Raw genomic sequence first — 10,324 nt, forward strand, 5'->3', positions numbered from 1 at the left:
ATTTTAATAATTCTTCATTGTTTGTTTGTCTTTTTTTGTCTTATTAACTACACCCGACTTACATCTTCCCCCTTTTTAGAGAAAAAATTTCATTGCTTTAAACTAAAAATCAAAACCTGTGATTGCTTGGTTTACATGTTCAAAAGCAGAGGAAATAGATCCACTGAGAACAACGCCGCTATGCTGAAGCGAGACGTGCTTTTAAAGCCTGAATCGAAGGAGATAGAGATAATCACAGACGTTTATTTGAATATAAGAAACGCTCAAATGCACATTTTAGATATGACCTTCGATTTATCAGAAGCAATGAGAACACAATGAGGCAAAACACATTTGCGATGATTCCTGTAAGACATTCAAATGACTATAAAACATTTCTACCGTTGAATATTCATGGAGTAAGTGGCTCAGAGAAAATTCATCGCTCTGCGGAAGCATTACCGTTCTATGATCTGTTCAGCCGTGGCAAAAGCGATACTTTTATAGTGGGCAAAATGGATAACAGTGAGATGTGGTTGTTACCCCATAAGAAATCAATGATGCAGTCATTAAGCCAGGAGATAACACATCGTGTGGTGTGGATAATAAAAGAGCTGAACATTTGAAACTTACTCGTAAAACAATTTATCTTTCACTTGGTATTCTGGTATCCATATAAATACAATATATATGTTTTATTGATGCTTCTAAGATGTTTGACTGTTTCCAATCACAAAAAAAACCCACATTGTACTACAGAAGGGTTTCTTGGTAAGAATCTGGTGAAATCCCATGTGCTCTTTTCTATGTGAATAATGCAGTTCAATAGGGTAGTATTCTTTTCTTTTTAACATCTATATGGGTGATCTGTCTATGCAGGATGGATGTTTAACAGGGTGTAGTATTGGTTATTCCCTCTTTAACCAGATTATGATTTGGTAATTTTCTGCCCATCATCGTTTATTCAGGACCGAGAAGCTAAATTTCTACTATCAACCCATAAAATCTTAAAACCTACTGGCAGGTTCAAAAACACCAAACCATCAAAATGACACCATTTATCAGAGCCAGGAACTATATAAACATAAGGAATCATCAGTTTAAACTTCAAGATGTTCCTCAGATGAATCATATGTGACATGTAGTTCCATTAAGCAAATCTAAGCTTAAAATCTTGATATTTCTTCAAAAGTACTTTATTCAATATATCTCATCAACAATTTTCCCAAAATAAAATGTTTTATTAAGCAGATTCTGGGACTGCAAGGTGGCTCGGTGGTTAGCACCGTCGCCTCGCAGCTAGAAGGTTGCCAGTTCGCGTCCCGGTTAAGACACCCGGTGTATAGATGATGGATGGATGGAAGCAGATTCTGTAAAAAAACTCAAAATTCTGCACTCCTTGGCACAACTGTGAACCCATTAGTTGTTCTGTTGCTTTTAGCTAAGCTGGGCTGAACCACAGGCAGTGTTTACAAGGAGCAGATAGGAGTTAAGTATGGAAAGAAATTTAAAATGTGACAAGTAAAATATCTCTGGCATTAGACCCCTCGTTTATTATCCAGTAATGGTAACAACTGTAGGCACTTGGAAAAATATTGTATACGTTGATTACAGTTTTTGGTATACTAAAGAAGTTCACCTTTTTAAAGTGATTTATAGCATTGTAACTGTGCCATACTGCACAAAAGCACATTTGCGTTCTCTCTACTTCCAGCCATGATTGTCCTGTTTCCATCGAGGTGCATGACTTTAAACAGCAGTTAAAATGAGACCTCTGTGAGCAAAAATGTGACAGCAAAAAATGACAAGAAACTGCTTGTCATTATTACGGTGAAGTCATATTTTGTCACTAAAGTGTTTTGAAACATACCCTATCTTTGGATTGGATGAAGTTTCATGCTGTTCTGCAACTGTCCAGTAGAGGGCAGCCACCCAAGCTTTAATTTCATCAATTCCACCATTTTAAAAAATCAATTTTCTTATTCTCTAATCAGTTTCTTATTAGCAGTCAGTCATTTGTAGCATTTAGCAGATAGTTTGGAAAGGTAGCTTGTCTATCAAACATTAATGTTTGAACAGAGTTGCAGTAAACCACCTGGAGCTGAACCTGCTCAAGACTGCAGAGATGACAGTAGACTTCAGGAGAAATCCCCCGACACCCGCCCCCCTCACCATCCTCAACAACACAGACTCTACTGTGGACACCTTCAGGTTTCTGAGATCCACAATCTCTTGGGATCTGAAGTGGACTCCCCACATAGACTCTGTCCAGAAGAAGCCCCAGCAGAAGTTATACTTCCCTCCTGCGACAGCTCTGGAAGTTTAACCGGCCACAGCAGTCACTGCCTGGTTTGGGTTGGCCACCAAACAGGACAGACACAAACTGCAAAAGACAATCAGGCCTGCAGAAAGGATAACTGGGGCCGAGCTGCCCTCCATCCAGGACCCGTACCTGTCCAGGGTTAGGAAGCGGGCAGGTAACATCTCTGCAGACCCCTCACACCTCACTCACAAACTCTTTGAACTACTCTCGTCTGGTAGGTGCTACAGAGCACTGTACGCCCAAACCACCAGGCACAGACACAGTTTCTTCCTCCAGACTGTTACCCCGATGAACTCCCACTCGTCTCAGAGACTCAGGAACCAATGTGCAATAGCCCACAGCCACGCATATTTGCACTATTTTACATTTTAACACACCGACCTAAGTAACCCTGCTATGCATGCATAATGTAAATACTTGTAAATACTGTTATTTATTGCTTACTCCTATTTTATTGCTCCACTTTGTGTCTTTATTTCTTATACAGAGAGCTAAGATTCACTGGAGTCAAATTTGTTGTTTGAATGTACAAACTTGGTCAATAAAGTTGATTGTAATTGTGATTCTGAAGCTATTTTTGCCCCTGGATTTCATCGTACATTACGCAATAGTGAGTATTTTTTGGACATATTTGGACATAGTTTTATTTACACATTTAACCATTAGATACAGTTTGTATGCTAGCTCTGTGCTGTTCACTGTAAATAACGACAGTGCTACAGTGACTCAGGATGCACAATAATAGGACGGTGAAACATCAAAATGGAATTCAGCCATCATTTTCATCCGTGATTTTCCTGCAGCAACATGTCAACGTGTCCTCTATATAAAATGACCTCATCTAATGTTTTCCAAATGTCATACAGATGTTTTCAAAAGGTCAAAGCCAGGATGAACCAACAGCTTCACTGTATTACTTCACAATCCCGAGCTGCAAATCCTTGTTAAACAAAACATCATAACATAAATTGTGATTCTGTTTAGCATACAACATATTTTCTGTGTTTGTTTGTTTAACATCTGCGCCCACCCATCATATAGCTCAGAACAATGATTGCGATGTTCCATCAGCAGAGAAACTCCCCGCGGTTGGCAGGATCAACAGAATCACCAGCGCGCTCCCTCATGTACTCGCTAATGAGGCTGTTACTGGAAAGCATTTATGAAAAAAAATAAATAAATCTACCTCAGAATTCTGTCCTTGATTCATGGGCAAAGCTGTAAATCCTCTTCATAGATTTTCAGCTTCTTCTTAGGCCTGTAATTAAGTAATGGCTCAATTAATCCTATCAAACCTGCATTGCCAGAGTGGAGAGCGGGGACATTCATTAGGAGCCACAGGAGGAGATTAATACACACCAAACCACATGATAGTTCTGGTACCCAGCTGGGTAGACACAACAGAAAACTGAAAGAATAAACTATAAGTCTAAATTTAGAGACTTCCTGTAAAAAAATCCAAACAGTAGCAGAAGTTAAAGAAGACAGAGCTTTGCCTGTTGTGGCTGTCGCAGTCGTCAAACTACTAAAATACTTTTCATTTGAAGTTTCAGTGTCCTTTGCCTGTTCTTGTTCTGTGTCTTAGGGCCAAGACATTCTGTCCAAATGTTGTTGTATGAGGAATGTGACCTCTGAATCTCCCCCTTCCTTCTTTGGTAACGGCGCTGCTCCGCAACATCAAAAGAGACCTAAATCACTAAATCAGTTTTGACCACATGACCCAGAGAAGTATTTGTGTATTTAGCTAAAGAGGATGAACTTATTACAGCAGACTGAATGAAAGGAAAATGTCATAAGTGTTTTTATTTGTTTATCAGTTGAAAATAGGACCTCACACTATGTCATTACTGTATCCAATGCAAATAGAGACTCTTTGAAGGAGCATTTTGCTTTCAGTCACATCCGCTTCTTTTCTCTATTTCTTTAGTTGTCTCTTAATGTTCCCTGATGTAGAATAGGGATATTCAAATAGCACATATAAATTACGTGAAAACATGGTAAAAGAAGCTTTACTGTCCTATCTGTATGTTAAAAGGAGCCACTACATCTAAGCGCTCGCTCAATGCTCACGTCTTTTTAAATCAAGAAGGCATTTGGTCCCATCTGCTAACTATTACTGACAGGCTGGGTTGTTGGCACTGCCAGACTGTTGTAGCCAAAGCTTAAGTTGCTGGCACAAAGCTCTGCCTGCCTTCTTTGCACTCAGTCTGGCGTTAGAAAGGTGTAATCTCCCTCTGAAAAGGCCACTTGTCTCACAGCTTTTAGCACATGGTCAAAGCCTCAGTCATAGCTCCTCGCTGGAAACGTCCTCGCACAACTGGGGGGCACGGCTCAGCCCGACTCACTGTCTGTGCTGCAGGCAGCACTCACTTACAAGATGAAGAGAGCAAAACGCATTTGGTTTGTAATATAGGAAAAGTTTTAGGTCTTATTGTGAGACTCCACAGCCATAGACAAATGATTATTGTATATTGTAAAATTCATTTTAAATAACTCCCTAAAGCTGCTCTAATCAGTAATGTGTCAACCATGAATGTGTAAGTTCTAATGAAGCCACATGAACCACATGTTAATTTAATTTTATAGGATGTTTTGGGGATCCAGTGCCTGAACAAACTGAACTTGACAAAGTGAACTCATTGTGCTGAATCTGAACCGTCGGTGTGAATCTGCAGCTTTCAGCACTAGTGAGCCTCTGACCAGCTGCTGTCAGCTCAGTCAGCTATGAAGCAAATTAAAAGACCTCAAAAGCCACGATCTCCATGAGAATCAAAATTTAAAAAACTCAGTCTTTTATAACTGGCTGCTGTGCTAATATGTACAGTGCTTGTATAGACTAGTTTTGAACTGAACAAACGACTGAAATGAAGACAGCCAAGCGCACAATGATGCATTCACTTACTTAAGTGCCTTCCCATTGTTGCACTTAAGTGTCTTTGAACGAGGATGTGTCTGCGTAGTTTAGAAAAAATTAAGCAAACTGCATAGTCAGTGACTATAAACTTTAAATGGATCACTTTCAGCAAAACAATTTGTGATTTCCACCTCTATTTCCGTCCACAAGTGGCGAAAAATCAATAAATGCAAGTGCAAGTGCAAGTTCCTGCATATGTCCTTACACATTACACATAATATACCAGCCAAAACAATAAGTAAATAAATCTTAGTGCTGAATCAATCAATACACCCGAACACAAACATTTGCTTCTCTCTGTTTCACATCCCTGTCAAACTTCAATTAAAATGCACACTTCCTTTTTTTATGCTAACTATTGCCTCTAACCATAGAGGGGATATTGTTTTCTTTTTGGGTCACATTAATGTGTGTAACTGATTCATTAAAAAGAAGGTTAAGCGATGTAAAATGACTAAGTTGTAAAGGGTTCATTTCATCTAGCACATTTCAAGCTGTGCCCTCTCCACGCTGCATTGTCTTTCCTTGCATTTTTCTGAGCTGCACTGCAGAGAGTTAACAGTACAGTAGTAGATCCATGCTGCTGATTCCAATTCAGTATTGACGTCCTGTCTCCCCTGGGGACCACTTATAGTGAGAAGAGACCCGAGTCAGCACTTAGTGAGCACTAGCCAGTGATGAGAAACACATACCATCAGTTCATGCCCAAATAGAAAAGAAAAACACAGAGAATGTGTCTATACTTGCACAGTGGTTGCAGAAAACAATAAGCGAGAATTAGCAAGTTGGCAATGAGCAAATTTCCTTTTTTTTCCTTGTCATGTGGTTGAAGCTTCCATAACTGAATTGTCTGTGATGCTGCATCTCTGTCATCTGACATTCATGTCTCACTCTGCTCCATCTAAGGCGATTTCCGTGCAGGGTGACACATCATATGGAGTCACCCATGTGTGGAGTGGTCATACCCCTAATAGAAAAAAATAAAAAATCATACATCTACGTCCTGTTCTGCTCTGTATTTTCATTAGCATGCGACGGATGTAAAAAAAAAAAATCACCTATATTGCTTTTAATGGCTGGCCCCTCCCTTCCTCTAAGGTGTAATAAGCGCTGTGTTCTTGAACAGGCTGTGTGTCAGCCGCTGACACCAGTAGATGAGCTGGGAGTCTGACCTCCAAACATCATTGGTCAGCAAACTGGGGAGGGGGAGATATACTGCAGTGTCTTTTTTTTCTTTCTGCAGAGGGCAGAAAGAACATGCTACAACATTGCTACTGCTGCCGACACCTCTCCTTCTATGTGCATTGCCCTTCTCTTCTTCCATATTTTGCTGTATAAAATCTCTTCAGCTCACTTATCTAAATTTTTTCTGCTTCACCAACCTTGCATGAAGATGAAGTCATCCCCTCTCTGCTTAAAATATCAGCTGACACAGACCTCAGCTACCACTCTGATTTGAATAGTCCGTGCTCCAGTTTTTGTTTCTCTCGCTCAAGTTGCACACACAGCGAATGGCCATCGCACAATGAAAGTGCACAACTCACCATCCACCACTATTATGTTCTTGGAGCAAATAAACAGATCAATGTCCAAAGCACACACACACACATAGAAGTGCACAATTAACAGCCCTCCACTCTGTGTGTAGTGAGGATTTGAACACGCTGATAATGAAGTTTCTGTGTGACTTAATGCACATGATTACATAACATAGGTTAACATCCAGTATATATAGCAGTGAAGAGCCAGGAGGGCAAACTCACCTTTTGTTTCGAGGCATTCCAACACTCCAGAGATTCAGTCTGCAAATGAGGGAGAGGAGATTTACCCGAGCCAGTAAGATGAAGAATGTGGCACACACACTCCCATTGATGGAGCCGCTGCCTCCCCCCCCACCCCCCTCAGTTATCCCTTTTGCATGAGTGCATTCAATCACACGTACGCATGACACGCACTGGCCGCTCTCTGACTACAGTAAGTGAAACACTCGCCACTCACTGCGTCCACAGTACACAAGGGGTGTTTCTCCTCACTCTTAATCCTTCATCCCAGTGCCAAGTTGTTTCTCCTGCGAGAATCTGCTCTCTACCTGATTCCTGTCAGCTTTCACGTCTCTGTTTGCCTTCTTCCCCTTCTGATCTGTAGACCTCATGATTTAGCAGACGGGAGTTGTAACAATCCTCTGCTGCATCATTTGCTCCGTTTCTCATCACAGCCCTTTCTGCTCCTTGAGCCTTTGATGTCACTTCGTTTGATTGCCCTGTTTTTCTTGCAGAACCCCCTGGATCTTATCTTTCTTTCTTTTTTTTTTTGTTAAATTTATTGCCTTACTAGCTTGAGCAACCCCACGGTGCTGACCACGCTAACTGTCTCCACTTTTTTTTACAGGTCTTCAGCAATCCGGCCATTGGCACAAAGCCCTGTAAGCTGCCTCAGCTTAGCAGTGGGGTAAACCAATCAGGTGGCCTGAGGTCTATCCCAGGAAGGAGCTGCTTTATTAATCTGACGGAGGGATAAAGAGGAAAAGGGAAGGGATAGACAGGTGCATGTATGTCTGTGTCTGTATGGCCACGAGGGGTGAGGAAAGGGGTGTTTAGAGCTGTTTTTTGTTTTTTTTTCTTTAATCTTGGGGCAATGTAATGTTTCCTTCTTTGCATACTGTTACTAGAGAGAGAAAACATGGTGTGTTAGAAGGTCACGGTGGGGTCATGTCCTCCCTTCATAAATCTCTGCATAATCAATCTATTAGGGAGTGTGCAAGGTGGATGGAAAACATGGAAGAAGTCAACATGATATGCCAAAAGGGAACTGAAACACAGGCTGCTTCCTTTTTTGGCTAAAAAGCAAATGTTAGAGACATCACTGATGTGGGAAATTCTTCAACACTGCTTAATCTTAAACTCAGAAATCAATCCCAAGCATGTTTTCTGTTTGTTTGTTTTTACAAGAGTAAGAGTCTACAGGAATGCCAGCAGCCCTGTGAGGCTGTAGTAAGGCAGAGCAAAGCTTTGAGCTAGCCACTGATGTGCTCACTAACATTTAGTCAGTTGTTTTGCAGGTATTCCACCAAAACCAGTGTGTTGAACAAATTCAAACTGTAACCTGAGAATTAAAAGATGAAAACTCAGGAGATCGAAGTGGCTATAATTGATTCTTTGGGGACAAAGAATGTTTGTGCCAAATTTCTCACCAATACATTCAATAGTTGTTGAGCTATTTCATGAGAAACAATAAACGTTAACCTCATGGCAGGAAGAGAACAATGGCTGACGATCACCAAAGTCTATAGAATGAATTGTCTGAGAACCACGAATGTCAAACCAAAACTTCCATCCTTCAAGTACATGTTAAGATATTTGTAATCATGGAAACTATTCCTCTGGCACCATTAGCATTCAGGGGATCAGTAAAGTCATTTGTATTGTTTGGACATCTTGAGGAATTTCCAAGAAAAGCCATCCAGTAGTTGTGAAGGCATTTCATTCCAAACATTAAATGTCCGATCAGTAGGATTTGTCTTCTGGAGATCATGAATGTTTTTACCAAGTTCTATAAAATTACATGATTCTTCAGCCTGTACCAAACAATTGAACTGACTTGTATTGCCATCCCTAATGTTGTGTCATTATCATGAGTAAAACAAGTTTATTTTTTTCTACAAATGCAAAGACAGAACTCTCTAGTTTACAGTATTCAATACAGTCTGAATAATGGATTTAAACAAGGCTAGACTTCTAATTAAAGTTCCTGATGGATTTTAAAGAGATTAATGGTTCATTTCAGCAGCACTTTGACATGGTGGAGCTTTGAACTGTGCCTGCATTGGTTTGGATTAATGGCATACTTGGGAATGATGGGACACGCGCTCTGTGGCATGACAGCTGACGTTGAGCTAATTAACACGCTGTGGTTCAAAGCGGTTGTTGGTATGATATGATTAAAGATTTGAAACGACGTACTGGATTTTTTCAGTGAGAGATTTGCTTAGTAAGTGAACTGTCAACAGAATATGGGAGCAATTATGAAGAAAAACAAGTGTTAACATTTGAACTTAAACTGGGAGGACTTACTTTAAAGGAGGATCATCAATCCATGGTAATAACGATGACATGACATATCCCTTATAATCAATAACAAGACATTAATTGCTTTTGCTCTCAGTGCAGGTTTTGTTGATCTACTGTGGTTCAAAATTGCTCTGATTCATTTAGCAGCAGCAGCAGCAGCAGCAGGTCATTTCTGCTTTTACATTACTGCTGACCCTTCAAAATGAATTTGCCAATGCAGTTATCTTCAAATTTATAGGTATTTGGACTGTCGTAGTAATGCACTTACGAGCAGCCTAAAACTGCAATGATATGTGCAGCGGAATAAATCAACTTCACTCCATTTCCTTGGAATGTATATCTTAGGAACGATTCATATATTTTTTGACTCATCGCTTCAAGCAGTATTTTATGTCGAACTCCTGAGAGATGACCACGATCAATTTGCACAAAAGCTCCAAAAATAAAAGTCAGCAGAGTGAAAAACAGCATTAACAACTGTTGACTGGAGGTTTTTGTATATTTTTTATGTACAGCAAATTACAACTAGGTGGTCTAAATCCCCCCAAAGAGGGGCGACATGCAGTTTAAGGACTACGGCTGTATAGTTATAGTGGCAACCTGAACTCTGGCAGTGTAGGATGTAAAACAAAAAGGACGACATGTCACCCAGGGAGGGTGCAGAAAAATATTAAAAAGCCTGTTTTTGCCACTCACAGTTAAAGGTGAAGCTGTGACCACTGTATGCATTTCCCAATCAAATAAATATAAAGACAGTCACAAATGATTCAGAATCCCATACTATACATATAAAAAAGAGAAAACAAGCAATATTAGTACTGCAATAGGGAAACAAAGGCAGATCATTTGCAGTATGCGTGTACACACACTGTCATGTCAGAGGAAAGATATTTGTTTGAGGCAACAATTTTCACATATGAAATGGAAGACAAGAAATAAGAAATATTTATCATAGGATATGAAGAGGCTCAATGCTGAGTGGCTCATAAACACTGTCCTAACGCCCTCTAGTGGTGAATTTTAATAGAAGCAGCTATGCAG

This window comes from Stegastes partitus, unplaced genomic scaffold (genome assembly GCF_000690725.1).
Source record: "Stegastes partitus isolate 25-593 unplaced genomic scaffold, Stegastes_partitus-1.0.2 Scaffold256, whole genome shotgun sequence".
NCBI lineage: Eukaryota > Metazoa > Chordata > Actinopteri > Pomacentridae > Stegastes > Stegastes partitus.